Below are 25,336 nucleotides of genomic sequence, written 5' to 3'. Positions count from 1 at the left end.
ATACTTCAAGTACGTCGTAGTTAATCACTTCCTGGGTGTTAACTTGAGACCAGAACTCTCCTAAGTGGCTTTGTGTTATTGATTTAAGTGGATTTGTGTTGTCGTGTTATTGATTATTCTTTAAAGCAACTCTGTATACCAGGTACTTTCCTAGTATTAAAGATAAACAGAGTCACTGGCCAGTTCTTTGCCTTGGTTTCCTAGCAACCAGTGGCAGGGAGGAGACCGAGCCAGACTTACTGTTGACACAGTTTCGCACTGTATACCAAAGTTCTGTCAACACTGGGTATTCCCCAGGCCGGCTCCTTACTTTATAGATGAGGACCCAATTCATATTGGTTAGTAGTGTGCAAATATTGCTGAGATCCCAGGATAGCGGAGGGTACGGAGCTCAGTCTCGGTTCTGAGGTCCGGCTGCTTGTCTCCTTCAAAACTAACAAGAGCAGGGAAAATCTTGGTGAAACGGAGGGATATCTCTTCAGTGTGACTGCCACTGGGAAGGTAGATCTGTGAGTTGTCTTCGGGGATGGTGGAACAAGCTCAGTCCTCAAGAGGGAGGGAGAAAATGCAGGGCAGGAAACACATAGCTGAGCAGCCTTGGTCACACCGTGGTCTGGTTGATCTTTATCAGCAATTAGAACATTCGTGTCACTGGATGTGGTGGGGCGACAGCACCAGTAGCACTCAGGAGATGGAAGAAGGAGAGTCCTAAGTTTGGAGCCAGTATGACCTATTGGCCGATCCAGTAAGGCCTTGTCTCGGGGGTGAAAGAAAACGAAATGGAAACTTGCTGTTGTATGGAGTAATTTTGGTTCTTGCACAGGACGCTTGCAGATCGGGTGAGTCCAAGGTGACTGCAGGAAGACGTGAGTTGGAGAAAAGGATGCACCTGGAAGGCAAGATGGAGTCAGTGAGGCCGCTTAGGATGGTGACTTGAAGGCCCTGATCTATGGGTCTGGAGCACAGGATGTTGTGAAAATTGGCAGTTGACAGTCTGTCAGTAGTGGGTGGGGAGACACACTCCTTAGTAGCCTGAAGAGCTCCCTAACGGGGTAAAACTGGTTCCCTGACGGTTGTCACAGAGATCTTTAGGGATGAGTCAGAGTGAATTGGAAGCTGGCAAAGTTACTCAAACCCAAGCTCCCGTGGGGAGGGACAGGACTGATGGGTGGCCTCATCAACTGTGGAAAAGGACAGTTCACACCAGACGCATGGATGTCAGTGCTCCTTGAGAGAGCCCTGATTAGATGTCTCGGTAGTGGCTGTGCACATAATTCTGTGTCTCTCTGGTTTATATTGCTCAAGGAATGCCATTTATGACAAAGTAAAGTTTAGATAGTATGTAAAAATAAATGGCTGTTTTCCTTATTTCTCTTATCTGAAAGATAAACATGGAATTATAAGATGGTTTTATGAGGTGTGTTTTTTAGACTTAGGGATGAAAGGAGTTCTGGCCACAAACATCCTGGCCCTGTGTAAATAAGGTCCCCTGTTTTTAACATCCTTGTTTGAGCTGTCTTTGGGAAAACAAGCACCAATTTTATGGACAATTTAGATTTTATCAGTTATATTGAAGTCTCTTTCCCTAGCCAGCAGGAAAGACAAGGTAGATAGATCCTGTTAGGCCTAAAAAGGGGGCCAGGAAGAGGCCAGGATGTGTCTTTTAACTCGATTAACTCTATAGCAATGGTGTGGTTCAGTGTGTGTGGGCACACGCGCGTGCATGCAAATGCGCATGCATGCTCTCACACGCGTGCATGTCTCTCACTTAGTCTGGCTTACATTCTGCAAGCAAGGGAAGCTTCAGTCCCCCCAGAACATAGAGCCTGTCCACCTGCAAACCATAATAAGCCCCAGAAAAGTCCGATTCGCTCAGTCGTCAGGGGTTAGAGTTGCCTCATTTGTCTTAGGGTTCGTCATAGCCTGGGTGGGTCTAGAAATTCTTGACTGTATCTGTAGCTAACTTTGGTTGACCCAGCTAGGATTATTAGACTCATGTCTGCTAGCTGCTTCTTAGGTTACAGTGGCTGCCTCTAAGAAGCCCTCTGTCTATCGGTCTTTGCCACTGCCTTAAACACTTAACATGAAAGACACTGGCCGGATGCCCACAGTCATCTATAGGATGGAACACAGGGCCCCCAATGGAGGAGCTGGGGAAATTACCCAAGGAGTGGAAGGGGTCTAGAACCCTATAGGTGGAACAACAATATGAACTAACCAGTACCCCCAGAGCTCGTGTCTCTAGCTGCATATATAGCAGAAGATGGCCTAGTCGGCTATCATTGGGAAGAGAAGCCCCTTGGTCTTGCAAACTTTATATGACCCAGCACAGGGGAAGGCCAGGACCAAGAAGTGGGAGTGAGTGGGTAGGGGGGCAGGGCGAGGGGATGGTATAGGGGACTTTCAGGATAGCATTTGAAATGTAAATGAAGAAAATATTTAATAAAATAAAATAAAGAAAGACACTGGCCAATCCAGAGCTCCTGGTGCCTAGGTACTTGCTCCACCTGTTTCGCCACTTGCTGATGTGGCTGCAGGTGACCCATTTGAAAAACACTGTTATTTATAGTAGATTATTGCTTCATGTAGAATGACAAGAAATAACAGTATGGGACAGATGTCACTGTTCTTTAAAAGAATAGGACCATTATCTTGCCTATCAGTTCACCCAGCTGCTGAAGGAAGAGTTTCCAGAGAAGAAATAATACTTTACTTTATGTCAATGGCTTTAAAGAGATACAGTTGGGGTTCAAGGTCAGCCTTTCGTCAAAAAGCACCCCCTTTAACATTTATTTAGCTTTTTAAAAAAAGACACACACATGCTCTCTCTTTCTCTCTCTCTCTCTGTCTGTCTCTCTCTCTGTCTCTCTCTGTCTCTGTCTCTCTGTCTCTCTCTGTCTCTCTCTGACTCTCTCTCTGTCTCTCTGTCTGTCTCTCTCTGTCTCTGTCTCTCTGTCTCTGTCTCTCTCTGTGTCTCTCTCTCTCCGTCTCTCTGTCTGTCTGTCTGTCTGTCTCTCTGTCTGTCTCTCTGTCTCTCTCTGTCTCTGTCTCTCTCTGTCTGTCTCTCTGTCTTTCTCTCTGTCTCTGTCTGTGTGTGTGTGTGTGTGTGCGCGCGCACACGCGCGCGCGCGCACACATGCGTGTGTACCATGTGTGTGCGGATACACCCAGAGGTCAGAACAGGCTGTCAGATCTCTTACAGTTGGAGTTATAGCCAGGTACAAGCTGCCTGTTGTGAGTGCTAAGATGGAACTTAGGTCCCCTGGAAAAGCAGCACACACTGTTGACTACTAAGCCATCGCTCCAGCCCCCTTAGACTATATTTGTAATGTTATTTCCTTAAACAACCACGTGGTTTTATCACACTATACAAAATAAAATAATTATAGTCTAAAATTAGATGGGAGGGTTTTTTTGTTTTTTTGTTTTTTTGTTTTTGTTTGTTTTTAGTTGAAAGCACCTCCCACTTTGTAAGAGGACTGTTGCTTCCTGCAAACAAAGGTAATTGTGTGGAATGATTATATTTTCATAATTACAAAACAATGTTTTATAATCTTATTGGTTATTCTGCTGTCATTCTAGTTAAATTAACAATCATTTAGTATTTATTGCTTACAAGATGCTGTTAGCTGCATGGGGTTTCTAAACTGTTAATGATGAGGAAGATGAAGCTTAGGCCTAACCCCTAGGGGTTCACCTACATAGTGTGAACAGGAACCAAGTACACACTCAGTGTGTCTGTGTTCTACCATGGGCGAGGGAGCCAGGAACCTGCCATCCCTGTAGGCTTGCTGGCCCACTCTTGAGTGCTGCTGTTCTAGGCTTTAAGGCTAGGGGATTTCCCTATTTCTCGCTTGAGGTTGCTCTCTCCGTATGGTATGGGATACAACCTGCCACAGGCCCATGTGTCACAGCAGGAACCACGGCCAGAAGGAGCCGCACCTCCTCTTCTGCAAGCTTTTAGAGGCAGGCAGTGGTGACTGCTCCTGGGGGGACGGCAGTCAGGGATGTGATGGATGGATGGATGGACTTTGTGAACCTGTGTATCTGAGTCCATCCATGGCTCCCTGTGGGATTTACGAGGATAACGCTGACTAGTAACACTTTCCTGTGTGTGTTGTATTTAGAATTCATACCCTGTGTACAATGAGATATGCATACAGTGCCTTCTGTTTCTACACAGGAGGCAGATGTAATTCGAACTGATTGTTTCTTTAGTGGAAAGTGAGTGTCAGGGCTCATGTGCCATTTGGTTATAGCTTTGATGGGAAAGCAGGGTTTCGGTCGGCGGGAGTACATAGTAAAGGAGTGACGTTTCTCGGTATGTGAACCATGTAAGATGACTTTGTGGTTCAGGAAGTAGTGATCTAACTAAATGTCAAGTACATAGACTCTCATATGGACTACTGAGAGGAATGTCCCACATGAGAGCTGAGTCCAGGCCAGTGGAGAGGAGCCTGGGAGAGCAGGGGCAAGAGTTGGGGGTTTTCTTTGTTGTGTTTTTAGTTTTGTAATTAATTCACCAATCTATTTCCTGAATAATTTCTTCTTAAGACAGAGTTTTGATCTGCCACCCACACTGGCCTTGAACTTACCATGTAGCCCAGGCTAGCCTTTAATCCAGCCGTCTTGCCTCAACCACCTGAGACCTGCAACTTTATGTGTGTGTCACCATAGCTGCTAGAGCTTGGATTTTTTTCTGAATGAGAGGAACCAAACGTGTTGTTTGTTTGGAGTTTTGTTTGTTTGTGTCAGATAGTGAATCTAGCAAATGATTCAACCCCTGGACAACAGGGCTAGAATGTTATAGTTTCAAACCAGGTCCTGTAGCGCCTGCCACTCATCTGGATACTGTGCAGGAAGCAGCTTTGAGGAGCCCGTCTCTCACAGGCGCAGCTGTGTGTAGGGATCCAGCTGTCTTACAGAAGTGCGCGTGGACCTGGAAACACCAAAGGACAGACATCCAGAGTCCACTCAGTGTTTCCTGAACCCGTGTTGCTTACGTTAGAAACATTCTAATCAGTATTTTTGAGATCTTTTAAAGAAATTAAGAGGCAAGGAAATATACTTAATGGGGTCTTAATGTTTATTCAAATATTTGTCATTTAAAGACATTTAAACTTTTAATTTAAAAAGATTTTCTTTGGTGGCTTTTGAGAGAGCATGTGGGTATGAGCGGAGGCCATTGACCAACTTCAGAGGCATTTGTTTTGAGATAAGGTCTTGCTGGGATTTGGGGCTCACCAGTGAGGTTAGCCAGGGGTCTTACCATAAGCATTATAAGTGCATGCCACCATGCCTAGCTTCTCATACGGATTCTGGGGCAAGAACTCGGGTCCTCATGCTTGTATGATACACACTTTACTAGTCCATAGCATCACTCCAGCCCTGAGATAGGGTCTCTGTAGCCCAGGTTAGTCTTGAACTTGCAAGATTACTGAGGATGACCTTGAACTTCTAATTCTCTGTCTCTATTTACCAGGTGAGGAGATTACAGGTGTGTACCGCTACCCCTGGCCACTACCTCTAGTGTAGTACTGGAGATCGAACCCAATGCCTTATGTGTACTTAGTCTAATTACCATCTAATCTACATCTCAGCTCAATTTTCATTATTTTTTGCAAAACAAAATTTAATAGTTTAACCATTATCAGGTGTTTGGTTGTGCGGCATCAAGCCTTCACAGTGATGTTCATTAGTCAGCACCATGTGCCCACAGAGTTTTACATCTTAGCTATAACTGTCTGCATGAAACACTGAACTCCTTCCTCGTTCCCCTTTCCTGTAGCCGCTGGCAACCACCACGCTCCTTTCTGTCTCTGTGAAGTTGAGTACTCAGGATGTCTGACTGGCTACACTTAGTCCTGCGGTAACTGATTTATTTCACTTAGCATGATGCCTTTAAGGGTCAGCCACGTTATAACACATGTTAGAGCTTTATTCATGTTAAAAATGAAATACATTCCATTCTGTGTATATTCTGTATTTTGTTTATACATCAGTTTCCTGATTGACATTGATTTGCATTTTGATTATTATGCTATTATGAAAACAGATGTACAAATATCTATTTGAGTCTCCACTTTCAGTTCTTTGGGATATATTCCCCAGAGGGATTACTGGAACATATGGTAATTAAAAATTTTTTTTGAGCAATTGTTTATTAGTTTCTCTTCTCTTGATGTGATAAAATGTCCTGAAGAAAACAACTTGAGGTAAGCTTTATTTTTGTCCTATGGTTCCAGAAGAGATACAGTTTGTCATAGCAGGAAAGGCCTGGTGGAGGCTGGAGGCTGGCCTCTCATGGCCTCAGAGTTCCAGAAGCAGAGTAAACAGGAAGTAGGGGTAGACTATAAAGCCTTGGAGTTGAGATGCTTCCTCCAGCGAGGCTCTACCTCCTCAATATACCATCACCTCCCCAAACGGTTCCTCCAACAGGGATCCAAGTGTGCACGCACAAGAACGGTGGATGGGGCTGGGGCTGGGGCTGGGGCTGGAGCGGGGCGGGCAGGACGTGCTCACCATACAGTGTAGTGTCATACTGGTTTCCACAGTGACACACAGTGTTGCTCCTCAGCAGTGCGAGCTTCCAGATTCTCCACTGCCGCACCAGTGTTTGCCTTTTATTTGTTTGTTTGTTTGTTTTTGGTAAACGCCAATCAAACGTTCCTGAAGTATTGTTTTGTAGTGGGTTGGCTTACCGTCCCCGAATGATTTGTGGTATGGAGGAAACATTTTTCATGTGCTTGTTGATAATTTTCACATGATTGAAGAAATGTCTATGAAGTCCAGTCCCCATTTTTAAACTAGGCTGTTTTTCTTTTGTTGAGTTCTTTATAAATTCTGATTATTAATCCCTTATTAAGGTCATGGTTTGCAGTTTTCTAGCATTTTTGTGGGCCAGATATTCAGTGTTTCTGGTGCTGTGCACTGTTTCCTTCCTTCTGAATTGAGCTTCTGTCTGGCATCACTTCCTTAGCCTGAAAGACTTCCTGTGACCTCCGGTGCACATACACTAACAGTGCAGTCTCTGCTTACTGGGAGTGAGTTCACTGCATGGTGGGTTTTCTCACCCCCCCCCCCACATACACACTAGTGTTTTTAAAGCACAGTTTTTCTACATAGAGACTTGTTGGAGGGGCATATTTTTCTGTCAACGCTTACAGCATGCCATTTTCCTGCCCTCTGACCTCCCTTTGTTATACCGAAAACTTATGTCATGTTAACATTCTATTTGGAAGTTTTCTCTGGTTTTGACTTTTAACAGTGTGAGTAATCCATGCTTAGGTACGGATGATGTCTTTGTGTCTGTTCTGTGCTGAGGCCCATGGGACTTCTTAGAACTAAACATTGATGACTTTTTGTGTCTTGTCTTGTTTACGACAGGGTCTTAAGTTGCCCGGCCTGGCTTTGGACTTCTTACCCTCTTCCCTATCCCATAATGCTGAGATTAGAGATGTGTAAACTATCTTAGGTTAATGCCGTAATAGAACTGTAAAACTTGTTTGCCTGTGAATGAATTATATAGTCTATCTAGCCCACATAAAAGACACAGAAACTTGGTATTTTGTTTACAAGCTGTAAGCCTAGGTTGGGCGGGTTCTGTGCTACTCCCTTGCATATACAAACCATATGCCCCTTGTGACTCAGTGTTTGAGTCTCGCTCAGGCTGCTTTTGCTCCATCAGCTGTCCTTGGGGTGCACTTCTCTGGGCCATCTTGTCTAACGGAGGCCTCCTGATCTCTCTGTCTCCTTTTTCCATCTTCCTGTGGTGTCTCTCATTCGATTCTTAAGTTCCGCCTTCCGCTCTCTCTACTGCCCAATCACAAGCTCTAGCCTTTTATTAACCAATAGCTTTAAACTGGGGAGCAAGGGCTACCCAACAAAGGCCAGTGTATGTGAGAACACACTTGTCTGGACAACAACCAGATCTTGGGGTTGAGACTTTAGCAATGGTATTCATAGTGACAGACCAACATTTGCCACCGTCTCTGAGAGTGTCTTCCTCTCCTCTTTGTAGCATGTTTGAGAGGGACTTCCACACAGTGTTTCACAGGGTTCTTAGACATCTCATCTTTGTTCGCTCGTTTTTCCAATGGAATAATTTCTATTGATCTGTCTTTCAAGTTCTTTGATTCTGCTTTTAACATTGGCTATATTTGTTTAGTGTCTATAGGACCGTGTGCATGTGTGCACATACAGATGCAGAAATATTTGCCTGTGCCTGTGTATGTGAGGACCAGAGGTTGATGGTCGGCCTCTTCCGCGGTCACTTTCCACCTTACTATTTGAGATAGGGTCTCTCACAGAACCTGTTTGCTGACTGGCCATTGAGTCCCTGGGATCCTTCTGTCTCTCCACTCTCCAGTGCTGGGCTTACCTGTGTGTCCTGCCATGCCTGGCTTTACTTGGGTGCTGGAGATGTGAAATGGTCCTCACACATGCACAGCAAGCACTTACTCATTGACCATTCCTCTAGCCCGAGTCTTCGATTCTTCCTCCCATTGAGCCATTCTAATGACTTCAAAACCAAACCAAACCCGAGTTGCTACATTTTTTTCAACACATTCCCCCTGTGATTCCTTCTTGTAATTTTCTCTTTAATGAAGCTGATTATTGAATCATTGATTAACTGATCAAATATGGTTTCCTTTGCCTCCATGAAGGAAATAGCCTCTTTGAAGTCTTATCTGTGTCCAGTTAGAGTCAGTTCTTTGTAGTCTGTGGGTCACAGCTACTTTTTCTCTGCATGTGTCATGTTTGCTAAGAACTGGACAGTTTAGGATCTTTACGGTAATGTTTGTGGATCCGGAACTCCCCTCTCCAGGTTGTTGCTTCCCAGCAGGTGGGAGAACTAACTTGTCTGTGCTTAAATTCCTGTGCTCCAACTCGCTGTGGTTTGTGGCTCTGAGGGTTGGCTTGTGTCTTCCTGATGTTATGGTCAGAAGCCACTCACAGCTGATAGATCCTGTGCGAGTTTGGGAACATTTAAATTTCAGGCAGTTTTCAAGGGAGGTTTGGCATTTACTTTCTGCTGGGTCATCCCGTGTCCCCTCTGCTTGCACAGAGATGGCCTCTATGGCCCTGTTGACTTCCAGATGTAGGTAGACGGCTTGGGCCCTGCCCGTTTCATCTATGACCCCACAAAGCATAACCACAGCACAGACACATGGGAAAGTAACCAGACTCTAACTGTCTCACTGTCCGTTACATTTCTAGTTAGTTTACTGCATCTAGGAATGACATCATCTTATGCTCTCTACGCGCCAGGCCTCTTGCTTATCTTTCACCCAGGTCACTGTAACCAGCAATGCTCAGGGCAGGGACTGTGCGTGTAAGTGAGTGAGTGAGTGAGTGGGGTGTGTGTGTGTGTGTAGTGTGCGTTGTCTGCCTGTTTTTGTTTTGTTTTGTGTCTGTTTCCATGTTCACCTGGGATGGCATAGCAAGCAGCCTTGGGCAGGGATGCCAGGGATTTCCACTTTGTTAACTGAAAATCTGGTCTTTTTATGAATAAATGCTCCTATATCATATGCCTTTAATTTCCAGAGTGCTGATTTCCTCCCCTAAGTTCCGTATAATTCCTCTCTGCCTTTTTGGTGATGGGGGTGGGGCAGGCTCTACCGCGTTCCTCATTCCACTAGGCTGTCCTGGAACTTGCTGTGTAGATCGAACTGGCCTTGTACTTGGAGGTCTGCCTACCTTTACCTCCCAAGTGCTGGGGTGCAAGGCATGCGCCACCACGCCTGGCTAAAGATTTATTTTTTTTTAATGCTGCATTAAAATTCCAGGAATAAGATAGACACGGTGTTCTGAGGAGTGGGCCTTCTGTGCTAGTCACTGGGCTGCGTCCCACCTTCTTGTTCTTTCAAATAAATGATGTTAGCTTTATTAGAAACAGCTTTTAGTTTTACTGTGGCATTGTTAATGAGTTATTTTCCTAATGTATTTGGGAAAAATTTAGCACCTCGATTCTGTTAGTTTTAGAGATGGTATGTTTTCAGGAAGTATAAAATATTAAAGCCAATTTTGAGAAAAGATGAGATACCTTAAAAAAAAAAAGATGGCGTGTAAGATACCTTTTTTGTGGTTTTAATTCCTTCTTGTACCTGAGATGGGAATAATTTGAGGCAATTTAGTACTCTTTTTGAAGTATGGGTGTTTAAAAATGTTTGAGGATAACTTTTAAATTATTATTATTATGATGATGATGATTATGGTGATGGTGGTGATGATGATGATTGGCTTTTCAAGACAAGGTTTCTCTGAATAGCCCTATTGATCTGGAACTCAATCTGTTGACCAGTCCGGCTTTGAACTCACAGAGATCTGCCTGCCTTTCTGCTTGTAAAGTGAAAAAAACATGGAAGGGTCGATAGGAAAATAAGAATAGTCATAATCTTTCTATAGAGCAGCGCCTGCTATGTAAACATTGGTATTTTCTATAGAGCAGCGCCTGCTATGTAAACATTGGTATCTTTTATGCATACTTTTTTGTAAATATGCAATATACACCTGCCTTGCAAACGACTATAAAAACATTTTATAAGATATTACTGTAAAACAAAATTCTTAATCGAAAATGATATCTTATTTACTTATTTTTTTAAGACAGTGTCTCATATGGCCAGGTGCACGCCTTTAACCCCAGCACTTGGGAGGCAGAGGCAGGCAGATTTCTGAGTTTGAGGCCAGCCTGGTCTACAGAGTGAGCTCCAGGACAGCCAGGGCTACACAGAGAAACCCTGTCTCTATAAAAACAAAACAAACAAACAAACACACAAAGAAGACAGTGTCTCATGTCGTCCAGACTGGCCACTGATCCACTGTGCAGCCTTGAACTCCTAATCCTCCTGCTTCTCCCTCCTCAGAGCTGGACTCGCAGGCGCGCACTGTCACACCAGGTTGCTATGGTGCTTCCAATTGATTCTAGGGCCTCCTGCATACTGGGCAAGCACTCTACCAACTGAGCTGAACTCTTAGCCCCTTAAAGATTAATTTAAAAATATTAATAGCATGCATGAATCCATATCTTAATTATTTTTTATTTATTATTGGGGACTCTTTTTAGCTATCAGTTTTTAGATGAAAGGACTTGAAGAGTACTTACTGAATTGACCTTGAGAATGTTAAAGGCTTTATCTTTTAAAAGATTTATTTTATGTACGTGAGTACACTATAGTTGACTTCAGACACACCAGAAGAGAGCATCAGATTCCATTACGGATGGTTGTAAGCTACCATTTGGTTCCTGGGAATTGAACTCAGGACCTCTAGAAGAACAGTTGATGCTCTTAACTGCTGGGCCATCTCTCCAGCCCTCAAGGCTGGTATTTTTTGAGATAGGATCTTACTATCATCCAGATTGACCTCCAACTCAGCTAAGGATGACTTCGATCCTCCTGCTTCTACCTCTGGGGTGCAGAGATTACAGGCTTGTACCGCCATAACAAGTTTATGTGGTTCTGGGGATCATACCCAAGCCTTGTGCATGCTAAGCAGCTTCTCTCCTCAGCTGAGCCATATCCCCAGCCACTTTCCAGGCTGGCTTCTTCCATTCCATTCCCACCTCTCACCAGCAGTGCTGAGGAATTTCATTCGAAACCTGTTTTTGTCATACTGTTTTTTACTTAAACAAAGTAGCAAAAACAAGAAAGACCCAAAGAACTTTGCTAATTTATTTGACATAAATGTTTAGTAGTTTGTTTCTAGATTTTAATTTTTCCTTATTATATCATTCTATCTTAATTTAAAAATTCACTTGATTCAGATCTTGATCAGAGAAAAATGACAGCTAATAAAAAAAGAATTTCTAGCAAAGGAGAAATTAGGATACATGTCATTATATATTATTGCTTTTTCCTGAAGACACTTAAAAATTAGACTTGAGGGCTGGTGAGATGGCTCAGTGGGTAAGAGCACCGACTGCTCTTCCGAAGGTCCTGAGTTCAAATCCCAGCAACCACATGGTGGCTCACAACCATCCGTAATGAGATCTGACGCCCTCTTCTGGTGCATCTGAAGACAGCTGCAGTGTACTTAGATATAATACTAAATAAATCTTTTTTAAAAAAATTAGACTTGATAGAAATATGTCAGGGCCTACAAAACTGTTCACTTTCACCGAGCCTTATTTTCTTAGAACAGTTTCCATGAGATTGTATAGTTTGAACCCACGGGAAATTCATATTTTTTTAAAAAGGCTGTTGAGTTTCATTTTAAAAATGAAAGTGGAGTCGGGTATGATGGTTGTGGGGGCCTAATAACCTGAGCACTCGGGAAGGCTGAGGCAGGAAAAAAAGAATAGTTTATTTAGACAGCTTTCATCCTGTTATTTTAAATACTAAGTAAGGCAGACTTTTGAGTTCCACATCTTCTCACCGGGTTCTGTAATTCGAGTCTTTGCACACTGACAGGCATTGTGCTGTCACACATTGGTAAGCAGCCGCTGTCTTGTTAGACTTCCCGTGATGGCAGTGATTGCACTGAGAGGCTTGGTTAGGAGAGTCTCCTCCGGTGCTGGTGTTGGACAAGTCGGGATGCACCAAGTTCCAGTTTCCCATCCTAGGACAATGTGGTCAAATGACACTTGTTCTGGAAATGTATTAGTGGATTAAAACAATCCCTGTGGCCTCTCTCATTCTCTCTCTCTCTCTCTCTCTCTCTCTCTCTCTCTCTCTCTCTCTCTCTCTCTCTCTCTCTCTCTCNTGTGTGTGTGTGTGTTGGTCAGCATTCCAGAATCAGATGTGTTCAGGAATACTGTTCCGAGTAATAAACGAAATTATTTAGTGATGCTAAATAATATAAAGTAGGGCTAGACGTACTATTTGAAGGTCAGAGTTATATCATGATGTGACTATATTAGTGTATTGGCTAGTATTGCTCTTTGTTTATTTTAGTATATAAGAAGATTTTAGACCAAAATAAATACCAAGAGATAATCATATTCTCTGAACAATGGGAGCCTTTTTGACAAATTTGGGAAATGGTCAGTTGGTATTTAAACCAAAGGATCATACGTAGCAAGGAAGAAATTGCCTCCCCCCAACCCCCTTCTCAGCCCTCGCCATTTGTGTGGCAGGCAGGAGAGCTGGCCCTGACCCTTGCCAGCTGTAGCACTGGGTTAGCTAGCTGGAGCAGTACTGGAGAGCTTGATCATCCTGATGGTGTGGGTGCAGGAACACTGGCAGGCTGACCAACTCAGCTACCACCCAGGCTCAGATCCTGGTCTTTGAATTGGTTCATCCAACACTTATGAACTGCTGGAGTCCATGAAGGGGCTAGTCCTGCAGACCCAAAGATCTCCATGACATGGGGCAACAACAGGCTACCCAAGAGAAGTCCCAGTGCAGATTCAGTATAGATAGTGTAGTGAAAGCCAGAAGCTCAAAGTAGACCAGTGACTCATTACAACTAACATTTGCAAGTAAAGGATACACTGTGGGACATATTACATCTTTCACAATAAGATGTGTTTTGTTTTGGGGTGTGTGAGTGTGTGTGTGTGTGTGTGTGTGTGTGTGTGTGTGTGTGTGTGTTTTCTGACCTGGGGGTGGAGTGGGGTTAGGTTGCAAGGAAGATGAGGGTGATTGGAGTGCGTGATGTGAAATTCATAAAGAATCAATAAAAATTAAAAAAAATTCTCCTTAAGTTTTAAAACTTTTCTTAGTTTTTTTTGTATATTAGTATCTTGCCTGTATGTATGTATGTATACATGCATGCTATGTGTATGCCTGGTGTCTGTGGAAGTCAGAGGAGGTCACTGGATCCCATTGAATTGGAGCTACAGGTGGTTGTGAGCCATCATGTGAGTACTAGGAACCAAATTCAGGTCCTCTATAAGAGCAGTAAGCTGATTTTACCTGATAAGTCATCTCTCCAGCCCTTTTCTGTCCATCCTCCCCCCTTTATGAGACAGGATCTCACTATGTAGCCCTCATACTAACAGACCCACCTGCTTCTGCTTCCCAAGTGCAGAGTATACACCCCCCATACTTGGTTCCTTGGCTGTCAGTTTATCAAATCGCATAATAGTCATTAAAATAATGCTCATAAATACTTACTGAACCAGTTTTAGCAAAATCCAAATATGATTCTGTTCTGATACTGTTTTCTGGTACAAACTAACCCATTTACTGTTCACTGCTTGGTTATATTTTGGAGAGACTCCTTGATGAATTCTGATGATTAATAACAAACATGTAAGTGGAATTTATAAAGTTGATATTTAGGAGGCAAGACACATGGATCAGAGGTAGGCCAGTTGTCTAGCATACTAAAGTTCCTGGGTTTACTCTCCAACACCACTAAAAACTACAGTGATTGTTAAACCAGGATCAGATAAATGATCTAAACAGTCCTATAACCCCTAAATAAATAGAAGCAGTCATTAATAGTCTCCCTACCAAAAAGAAAAAAAAAAAGCCCAGGACCAGATGGGTTTAGTACAGACTTCTATCAGACCTTCAAAGAAAACCTAATACCAATACTCTTCAAATTATTTCACAAAATAGAAAAAGAAGGAATACCACCCAATTCATTCTATGAAGCCACAATTACTCTGATACCTAAACCACACAAAGACCCAACAAAGAAAGAGAACTTCAGACCAATTTCCCTTATGAATATCGATGTAAAAATACTAAATAAAAGTCTCGAAAACCAAATCCAAGAACACTTCAAAGCAATCATTCATCATGATCAAGTAGGCTTCATCCCAGGGATGCAGGGATGGTTCAATATATGGAAATCCGTCAACATAATCCACTATATAAACAAGCTCAAGGAAAAAAAAACAAAACACATGATCATTTCATTAGATGCTGAGAAAGCATTTGACAAAATCCAACACTCCTTCATGATAAACATCTTGGAAAGACCAGGAATTCTTTTTCAAAGGTACTCATGAATTGCTCTTCAGGCTCATTTGTCTGTCCCGCATCTTTTTATTCTTTGAATAGAATTAAATGGAATGTTTGTAAAATACACCAAAAAAAGGCATCTGTCTTTTCTCAGCTTCTATATGTTGTTTATTCTCTTGCATCTTCATATTAGCACCATTGGAGGTAGAGGGGATAACTTTTCCATTGTGGAAGAGAGTGGAGCTCATATGGTTTGTCTTTTATTCTTGAACCACACAAGCTATTCATTATATTCATGGTGGAGTTATGTAGACTGTTTGAGCCTATCCTACACTAGAGTCATCCCATTAGAAATGTTCCCTGTTGATAAGATTCTTTCTGTAAAGATGCTGAATGCATGGTCCTTTTACTTATGCCCCCAGCCTACATAAGGTAACTGCTGAAAGAAGTAGTTGATATTTTGTAGACCAGATTTTACATGTAGAGCAAGTGATTGGAATAAAACATACTCAAGACAGCTAATAGTGATTTGGTTACATACTAAAAACCAAAGTTTTAAACATGGGAAAAATAACTGCTAAAAATTGATCCACTAAAGGCGTATGAGTTCCAGCTAAAGTTTTGGTTTTCTCCTAGAGGTAGTTTTTGAAACAGACTTAAAAAGAGTTGATTTTTATCCTTAGTAATAAATAGCACGTGACGAGGAAGTCCTTCCTGGCCTGAAGCTGTATCGCTCATTTGTGTATTCCAGCAGGTCTCCTTCCCAATGGGCTGTGAGAGCGACAGCCCATTTACCGCTGCCACTGGTTCTCGATTATGCAGTCACTAAAACAGGAGAGGTGTGTATGCGCAGTCAAATCATCTTTAGAAACATAAAATCTACACAGAAGAGTGAGTCGAGTGTATGGCTGTATTCTAAATACCTCTCTAATAAGGGACAACAAAATGTTTTGGGTAACTACTAGTTTTATAATGGATCGTGGCAGTTTAATAAAATACTTGAAATATCAAACATGCTTATGAGATGTTAAAGTGCTTTATAGAGGAAACAAAGCAGCTTGTAGAAGTTTTGAGAATTGGTAATTATATATTTGGGATGACTAAGAAGCTATTGAATAAAGAGATTTAAGGGGGGTTGTGGATAGCTGTTTCTTAAAATTTTTTTGGTCGTGAGTCTAAAATGACTGAGCTGTCTCCCTAGCTTTGGATAGCTGATTCTTAAAGTGCCACTGATAACCTTGGCTAGGAGTGGACCATTCTAGATTAAGTAAGAAGTGTATCTCTGTCATTTTGCCAAAGCAAGATTACATAGTTCAATAACTTGGTTAAATCTATATAGTAAAGTTCTGACATAAATATAGTTGATTTGGGAACTGAATAATTCAGTTAAGTACCATTTAATGAAAGTAACGTAAATGATTGATAACTGGCTAATTGATTTATATAGCTTCTTGTAGATGGAACATGGATGGTTAACTGGATTGTGGCACATGTGTGTCTACACATATCTGTCTGTTTAGACAAGATCTTGCTATGTAGCTGTTTCAGTATTCTGTTCTGGTGAAAAGAGATCATGACCAATGCTGCTTATAGAAAAAATCTTTTATTTTGCCCTTTGCTTACAGTTTCAGTGGGTTAATCTGTTATCATCACGGTGGAGAGTGTGGGGGCACTCAGGCAGACATGGTGCTGGAGAAGAAGCTAAGAGCTAAATCCTGTTCCCCAGTCTGCTGGCGGAGAGATGCCACCAGGAAGTTCACTCCCAGCAACGTTTGTCCTTCAACAAGGCCACACCTCCTAATCCTTCCAAGCAGTACCTCAGCTAGGGACTACGAAAGGAAATACAGGAGCCTGTGGGGAGGATTCTCATTTAAACCACCACAGTAGCCCAGGCTGACTTCAGACTCAAGTTCTTCTTGCCTCAGCTGCCTCTGTGCTGAAACTACAAGCATGCTCCACCATACCTGGGAATTTTCCGTATCTTGGTGCTGGAAATAGTAAAATATTATAAACAAATGATTATTTAAAGTTTGAGAGAAATGTAAGGAAATATTGATAATTTGAATCAAATTATTTAAATGTCCAGCACTTGGGAGGCAGAGGCAGGCAGATCTCTGAGTTCGAGGCCAGTCTAGTCTACAGAGTGAGTTCCAGGACAGCCAAGGCTACACAGAGAAACCCTGTCTCAAAAAAAATTATTTAAATGTGACTATTCATTTCAGAGTTTATAAGTTGTAATTCTTTAGAGAATTCTGTAGATTTTTAGGTCAAGAACTTACTCCCTTTTTTTCTTTTATCTTTTTTCCTTTTTATCTTTCTTCCCTTTTCTTCCCTACATGACTTAACTGAGGCTTTATGTTCGTGGTGCACTGCTTGGTCACACCACCATGATATCCTTCTACATGACTTCCCGTTTTAAAATGAACTGTAAAGTTGATTTCAGTCTCTCTTCCACTCGCTCCATGGGCCTGTGAGAGGGAGTGCAGGCAAGAAGAAAATGGGAAGTGGAAAGGAGGAGATGGGAAGGCTCCCCGGGTTTGCTCTCATCTGGTTTCCTTGTGGTCAGCAGGGCTTAGTCCCACAGTGTTCTAGTTTTCTCACCTTCAAAGACCCTACAAATACTGTACTTCCTGTCTCATTGATATCAGGAGCGCTTGTGCGTCTTACACATGTCTGTCTTACACATCCCTTCTATAGACACATCTTAGCAGATGTCTGCACATCCCTTCTATACACACGTCTTGGCAGATGTTGAGGTTTTCAGGTTAAGCTTCTAAAGCCACTGAGCAGTGTGCTGCTGCCTTAGGGTCAGGTGATATTCCAAGTTTGGGGGTTCCATCAGTCTAACAAAGCACCCATTATGCTGAGGAGGGTATTCCTTGTGAGGACAACCCGAGCCTGTAATGCCACTGAGCGTGAGGATACCTGTTCATGTATGCTGGGTAGTCTGCCCTGACATGCAGGTTCTCCATGTCCAAGGGTAAGGAATCCTGCTTGGGGGGCTGGAGAGATGGCTCAGCGGTTAAGAGCAGTGACTGCTCTTCTAGAGGTCCTGAGTTCAATTCCCAGCAACCACATGGTGGCTCACAACCACCTGTAATGGGATCCAATGCCCATCTGGTGTGTCTGAAGGCAGCGACAGAGTAGTCATATAAATAAATAAATCTTTAAAAAAAAGAAGGAATTCTGTTTTGTTTCATGTCATTTTGTTTTCAATCTGAAGCAGCCCATGTTATAGTGGACTGAGGGCATAAGCTACTGAAATTTTGCTTATAAGTTTATTTTATAATTTTAACTTTTTATTGAAAACAGAGTTTCTCATACAATAAATTTCCCTCCCCAACTCGTCTCAGATCCTTCCCATCTCCCTACCCACCCAGATCCATACCTTTTTTTTTGTCTCATTAGAAAATGAACAACCGAATATACAAACAGAAAAAAAACTAAACAACTGAATACACAAACAGAAAAAAAAAAAGCAAACTAGACTAGAACAAAGCAAATGCAATCCCCAAAGTAAAAGCACAAGAAACCATGGAGACCACCTAGAGATACACAGACTTGCACACACAGAAGTCCTAGAAAAGCACAAAGCCAGAAACCACAATACATAAACAAAAGATCTGTAAAGTTAAGGAAAAAAAAAAAAAGCTCAGACAGAGCACAAATGTCATTGAGATAGGTTTGTGTTGGCTGATTACTGCTGCACATAGGACCTGCCCTTAAGAGTGCTTTGTGGCCGGGCGTGGTGGCGCACGCCTTTAGTCCCAGCACTCGGGAGGCAGAGGCAGGCGGATTTCTGAGTTCGAGGCCAGCCTGGTCTACAGAGTGAGTTCCAGGACAGCCAGGGCTATACAGAGAAACCCTGTCTCGAAAAAAAAAAAAAAAAGTGTGCTTTTTATACCCAGTGAGACTCCCTTGGAGAAAACTAAGCTCCATTAACGAGCGATTATCAATGGGATAGTGTCAGGGTTAGAGACGGGGCTCGTGTCTACTTCCCCTCTCAGCCTCGGGACCCCTTCTAGCTTAGGCCTGTGCATGCTGCCACAGTCTCGGTGAGTTTGTCTCATGTCAGCACTTGTGTCTGGAAGGCTTTGTTGTCTTGGCGTCTTCCATCCCCACTGGCTCTTACAGTCTTTCCTTCTCTTCACAAAGTTCCCCGGGCCCTGAGGGAGGGATTTGATGAAGACGTCTCATTTAGGACGTAGCAGTCCAAGGTCCCTGATTCTCTGTGCCCTGTCCAGTTAGTCGTGGGCATTTGTTTCCTCGTCCTGCAGGAGGGAGCTTCTCTAGTGATGGTGACTGGGAAACAGAGTGATCTTGAGTATAACTGGACGTCCTTAGGATCATTTCGTGGCTGTGTTCCTTTAGCAGAAAAGTAGTATTTGGTTTTCCTCTAGGTCTATGGTGTATCTATTCTCAGGTTCTTGACCATCCGATAAGGAGTCTTCATCAAGGGAAGATTAGCTTTGTTAGGGCATTTTCCTGAGTGGTGATTGCTGTGGAAGGGCCCAGCAGCAGGTGGTCCTGAGTTCTATAAGAAAGCAGGCAGAGCAAGCCAGGAGGAGCAAGCCAGTAAGCACACCCCTCCTCCGCCTCTGTATTGGTTCCTGACTCCAGCTTTATGCCCGAGCTCCTGCCCTGAAATCCTAGATGATGTACTACAAGCTGTAATAAGTAAATGCTTTTGATCCAGAGTTGATTTGGTCACAGTGTCTTACCACAGCAATAGAAACACTACCTAAGGCAGATAGTTACTGATGGCTGAGCACAGATGCATACCAGACTGCCCCTGGATGAGTATTGCAGGGAGCCTGTGAAGTCGCCTTGCACTTTCCCTTCCTTAGCTAGAGCGAGTGCATTTCATTCTGGTGTTCTCGGTCTCTTTATCACCCTCCTTGCCTCTGAGATTTTACTGTAGGTACATTGTATAGCTTATGTATTTGGTGTAGATGTTCTCTGCTTGTGGGGGTGGGGGCAAGGGACCATTTAATTTGGTAAGACACTTGCCTTCGCTGATGATTATAAAAGGTAAAGTTTTTTTCTCAGATAGGAGGGGCATTTCCACCCCATTAAGCTAAGTTTAGCAACCTTGAGTGAGACTTTTGTCTAATGCACCTGTGCTTTTTATGTGCACTTTATTTTAAGCTAATTATTGTTTAAATGTGTATGCAAAATTCCAAGTGCATTGAGAACACAAAAAAATTAACCTTTGTGGATTGTATAGAAGACAATTATTTTTCTAGGTTAAAAGGTCCCTGAATCGCTAAGTCTTTGTGTACAGGCCATATTTTCCTGTCATTCTTACAATGCATATTTATGAAGGGCATATTGTGTATAATATGCATCGGTGTCAAGCACCCAGGGGCTCATGGAGTTCTTTATTCTTTGACAACCAAGGTGCCAGTGTGGGCTGTATTCTAATGTCAGGTTATCTGACTATATGGAATCTCACAACATAACCAGCAAAGTGAAGAGGGAGCTTCCTTTTGAAAAAAACAACAAACCTTGGAGTTGGCATAACCCTTTGTCTGCCACACTATAAATAGAGAGCATGAGAAGCCTGGAGGCCAAGTTCGACAGGATGCAGAGTTGACGCAGATCTTCTCTTGCTGTCTGTTCTGCAATCTGTGACAGTTGTCTGGCTACACCAGTGCACATACTCTGTCTGCAGTGTGGGAATATGCTTAAATTCCTAGACCATTCTCAACAACCAGGATACTTTCCAAACACATATGTGCAGTATAACAGTGAGATTTAAATATATCTTAAGACTGTCTCTCTCTCTCTCTACTGTTTAGTTGCCAGAGTAAAGGATACAGTTTGAACATGGGTTTCAGGTTGTCTAGAAGATATAGGGCAATTGTATTTCTGGTAGAGTAGGAGGCAGCACAGGTTACATGGAGACTGTCTTGACAGGCCATCCAGACCGTCTGGCATTCATTTGTTTGACCAAGTTCCTTAATCTCTGCTTTTTAGTGAATAGGATAGAAACCCCCTTTTCACTTATTCTTTGTGTTCCCATTTCTTGAACAAATAACCCAGAACAGCTTACCAGTAATCTCCTTAGAATGTGTCTGAGAGTCTGTAACACTGGTACGCTACTGGAAGCTATTGGAAACAGTGTCCCATTCTGAAGGACCGTAGAAGATTGTTCATTAGTCTTTCCCATGTACATGGAGCCAGGCATTGTGCCCTCTCCTTGCTAGGGAACAAGAATACCCAGCCATTTCCTATAGGGTCGTGAGACAAACACATTAAGCCATGTTTGAGAGAACATAGTATGTTAAGTTATGACAGTGAGTCCTCCCACATCTCTGGAGGAGCACAAAAGGTCCTCTCTGAAATGAATGCACCTAAATTAGCCCTGTGTGGGCGAAAGGTTAAGATCTGCCCCTCTCCCCAATTTGTGGGTGTGTTGGTGGGAGTTTGTTGTGGTAGAGATTAGACTCAGGGCTTCATGGGTACCATGTAAGCCCTGTACCATTGTCCCATATCCACAACCCATGACTCTTGATCTGACTTTTAACTTGTGGCTGGAGAGAAGGGGTGGCTTGGGAGAAAATAAGGTGAGTTCTGATGAAAGGGAACTGCAGGATGGCTCTGGGGACTCTTAGGCCCACCACAGCAGCCTTTTAGAGTTGCAAGTGTCATTTGTGTATAGGAGGCCAGTTCTAGTCAGTGGGGCAACTGCAGCAGTGCCAAGAATCAGTCACAATCCCGACAAGTACTCCAGTGGAACTGATGGCCCAACACAAACACTCACTGCCTGATAAAGATACTCACATTAGAGGGGTGTTAAGTAATTAATGACAGGGACACAATTGATAAACTGCTTGCAAAATAACTGATTTTTTTTCTAAATTCCAAGTAGTTTTAGTTAGGGGATGATAGTGGCAAGCAGTTTGGAAACCAGAGGTTCAGAAAGTGCTTTCTGTGAACTAAAATTTACTATAACACTAACGAATGAGTCGGGGACATAGATCACAAGTCTTTGGAGAGCAGAATACGTGAGACGCTTCATTTCCTGTTGAATATGTTGGTCATGTGAGCTTGTCACCTTCACAGTCCCCATGCTCACAAACACCCTCCATTTGGATTAATTTCCTCCTTTGTCATCCTCTGTGAAGTCTGAGAATTTTGATAAAAGGCCTCCGCTTTCCTTTCTGCATTGTACAAATGATAAAGCAGCCCCGCTCCCCATCTGGTTGTCACTCATGGAGACAGAAAGTTGCAGAGCCTCGCGTAGAAGAGGTTTTCATCCCCTGTGGAAAGTTGTAGCCTATCCAATTAAAGTGTGTGAGCTATATTAGCTAATGATACATCGTTTGTGTGTGTGTGTGTGTGTGTGTGTCTGCGCACGCTCGCGTGCACACACACATACACACACACACACACACACACACACACTCACTCACTCACTCACAGGCACTATCCATCCAGATATTATTTGACAGATTCTTAACTTCCTGTTTCCTTATCACCAGGCAACTTCTTAATTATGGTCTGGCTGCATCTGTGGTTTTCCAACAGGGAGAGAACTGACTGGTCATGCTGACTTAATACTTCATCCAGGAAGTTACTTACTAAATTGGCATTCTGGCTTTATGTGTCATTGGCGGTTTCTACATATGAGCCTGCTCTCCAGAAACCCTGCTTCTGCTGGGTTCTGAGACACAAGCTAAAGTCGAGGCATTGTGCTAGTACGTTTGCCAAAGTCCTTTTGGTCATTAGCTAGGATGTTTGACCCTGACCTATTTATGCCCTGGTCTTTCATCTGTAAAATGGTTACATTAATAACTATTGTAGGGTTATGGATTGTGTAAGGAAATACAGGCCAGGGCTTTCGAGCCTCAATACTATCATTCTTTAAAGACAGGTAATACTGTGTTTGGGGTTGGTTTTGTTTTTTGTTTTTGTTTTTGTTTTGGTTGAGTGTGGTGGGGTTACTGTATATTGTAGGCCCTTAAACAGCATCCTTGACCCAAGTTTATTATATGTCTGTGGCCTTCCCCACCCCCCTACATTTGGATGATCAAATTGTCTCCAGGCATTAACAGATATCTTCTGTGAAGGGCAGAATGCGGCTGCACAGAGCAGTGCCTGCAGGAAGATAAAGGTGGGTTTTATAAGAATGATGATAAAGGCACAGAGGACAGAGGCCATTCATGATGCTGTCCTGAGACCCTTGGGACCATTTGTGAGCCTGTTATTATGATCATCAATCATTGTCGTCATTATTAGTTTCCTGCTTTCAGTTCCTGTATCTTAGCCAAGATAAACCATATGTATGAACTTGAGTAAAAATAAAGACACCTACCTTTTAAAAAATGAAAGAGGAGTATTAAATCCTTAGATATGCAAATGAGAAAATGGTGTCCAAGCTTGTGGAGTGGGTATTCCTGTGATGTTGAATGTTAGGGTTAAGTCACATTGGGGTACTTTCTGCCTCAACACACATCATTCTTTTTTATTTTTTATTTTATTATTATTATTATTTTCTTTATTTACATTTCAAATGCTATCCCGAAAGTTCCCTATACCCCCCCGCCCCTGCTCCCCTACCCACCCACTCCCACTACTTGGCCCAGGCCTTCCCTTGTGCTGGGTCTTATAAAGTTTGCAAGACCAAGGGGCCTCTATTCCCAATGATGGCCAATTAGGCCATCTTCTGCTACATATGCAGCTAGAGACACAAGCTCAGGGGGTACTGGTTAGTTCATATTGTTGTTCCACCTACAGGGTTGCAAACCCCTTCAGGTCCTTGGGTACTATCTCTAGCTCCTCCATTGGGGACCCTGTGTTCCATCCAATAGCTGGCTGTGAGCATCCACTTCGGTGTTTGCCAGGCACTGGCATAGCCTCACAAGAGGCCGCAATATCAGGGTCCCTTCAGCAGAATCTTGCTAGCATGAGCATTAGTATCTAGGTTTGGTGGCTGATGATGGGATGGATTCCCGGATGGGGTAGTCTCTGGATAGTCCATCCTTTCATCTTAGCTCTAAATTTTGTCTCTGTACNTATATCNTTTCATGNGTATTTTGTTCCTTATTCTAAGGAGGAATGAAGTATCCACACAATGGTCGTCCTTCTTGGTTTTCTTCTGTTTTGCATAATGTATCTTCGGTATTCTAAGTTTCTGGGCTAATATCCGCTTATCAGTGAGTGCATATCTAGTGACTTCTTTAACACACATCATTCTATTAAGCATAGACAAACAACAATTTAAATTATTTTGAGTAGTCTAACCATAAAATAACGTTTAAAAAGTTGACTTTGTCTTGATATGGTAGTGTATGCCTTTGATCCTAGCACTTGGGAGGCAGAGGCAGGTGGATCTCTTATGTTTGAGGTCAGCCTGATTTACATAATGGGTACTAGGACATCAAAGCTACATAGAGAGTCATTGTCCAAAAAAGACAGACAGACAGACAGACGGATTTCCTCCTAAAAGGAAAAATGTATTCCCCGTAGATCACTATAAAGGAGATATACATAGCCAAAGTATTTATAAGTTGTTCCTATTTAATGTTTTTGAAACATTTAAATCCTTTCTTTTAAATTGGAGCCCAGCTCTTTCATGTAGCCAGCAAGCCTTTTTGTATTCTTTGTAGAATAATGGATGTGTACAGCCTCTTGTAGAAAAATGTACAGTAAATATGCCTTAAAATTTGTCATGCCAAAGGCTCCCAGAATAACATTTGAAGCAATGTAAAATGCCTACATATATTCATAGTTAAGAAATTAATTGCAAAAATATTGTAATAAAAAAAAGCTAGTTAAATGCCCAGTATTAGGAATGGAGTTAATTATAGCAAGGTAGCATATTGTGGTCCTTAAGAACAATATTTAGTGTTTCTGGTGATGCAAACATTCTCAGTGTTAAAGGAAAAGGATTTTCAGGCTGCATGTGCAGTATAAATTCAACTCCAACAAAGACTAGGAGGAAATATTCTCAGAATTAGCACTTTGGTACTGAGAAAGTGGATTATGAATAATTCATGAGAATTTCTCATAGCCTTATGATTAAATTGATCATTTCATAGCAAAGTTAGATGTTTTTGTTGTTCATGTTTCCTAAGGTAATTTTAGGTTACAAAATATTTTTTGCCTTGGAAATAAATATTAAAAGGGTTAAGTTTGGAATAGGAATTAGCAAAAATCAATGACTAGTATTTTCAAGTATGACTTTATATTATGAAAATTTTATATAAATTATGATACATAAACAGTTTTAGGGAGTAGATTCCTAACCTTGTAATTAGAGGCTTTTTAAAACCATCATGGTATTCTTTATGATCATTAATTTTAAATTTCTCTTTTTGGTTGAGATTTTATATATAGTTACATCATTTCCCCCTTCTGTTTTCTCCCTCCAAACAGTCCACGTTCTCCTCTTTGCTCTCTTTCAAATTCATAGCCTCCTTTTTCATTGTTATTAACATAAATGTATGCACATAATACACATTCCCAAATAC

The 25,336-nt window shown here is 42.3% G+C and overlaps 1 protein-coding gene across 2 annotated transcripts in view; it reads left to right on the top strand.

Annotated features, from left to right (window-relative positions):
• The window catches only part of Prkar2b (protein kinase cAMP-dependent type II regulatory subunit beta), a 105,080-nt gene that overhangs the window by 43,804 nt on the left and 35,940 nt on the right, over positions 1-25,336 (top strand). The window lies entirely within an intron of this gene.

Source organism: Mus pahari, chromosome 7, assembly GCF_900095145.1.
Source record: "Mus pahari chromosome 7, PAHARI_EIJ_v1.1, whole genome shotgun sequence".
NCBI lineage: Eukaryota > Metazoa > Chordata > Mammalia > Rodentia > Muridae > Mus > Mus pahari.
Note: the sequence above shows the minus strand (reverse complement) of the source record. Positions and strands in the feature narration are given on the sequence as shown.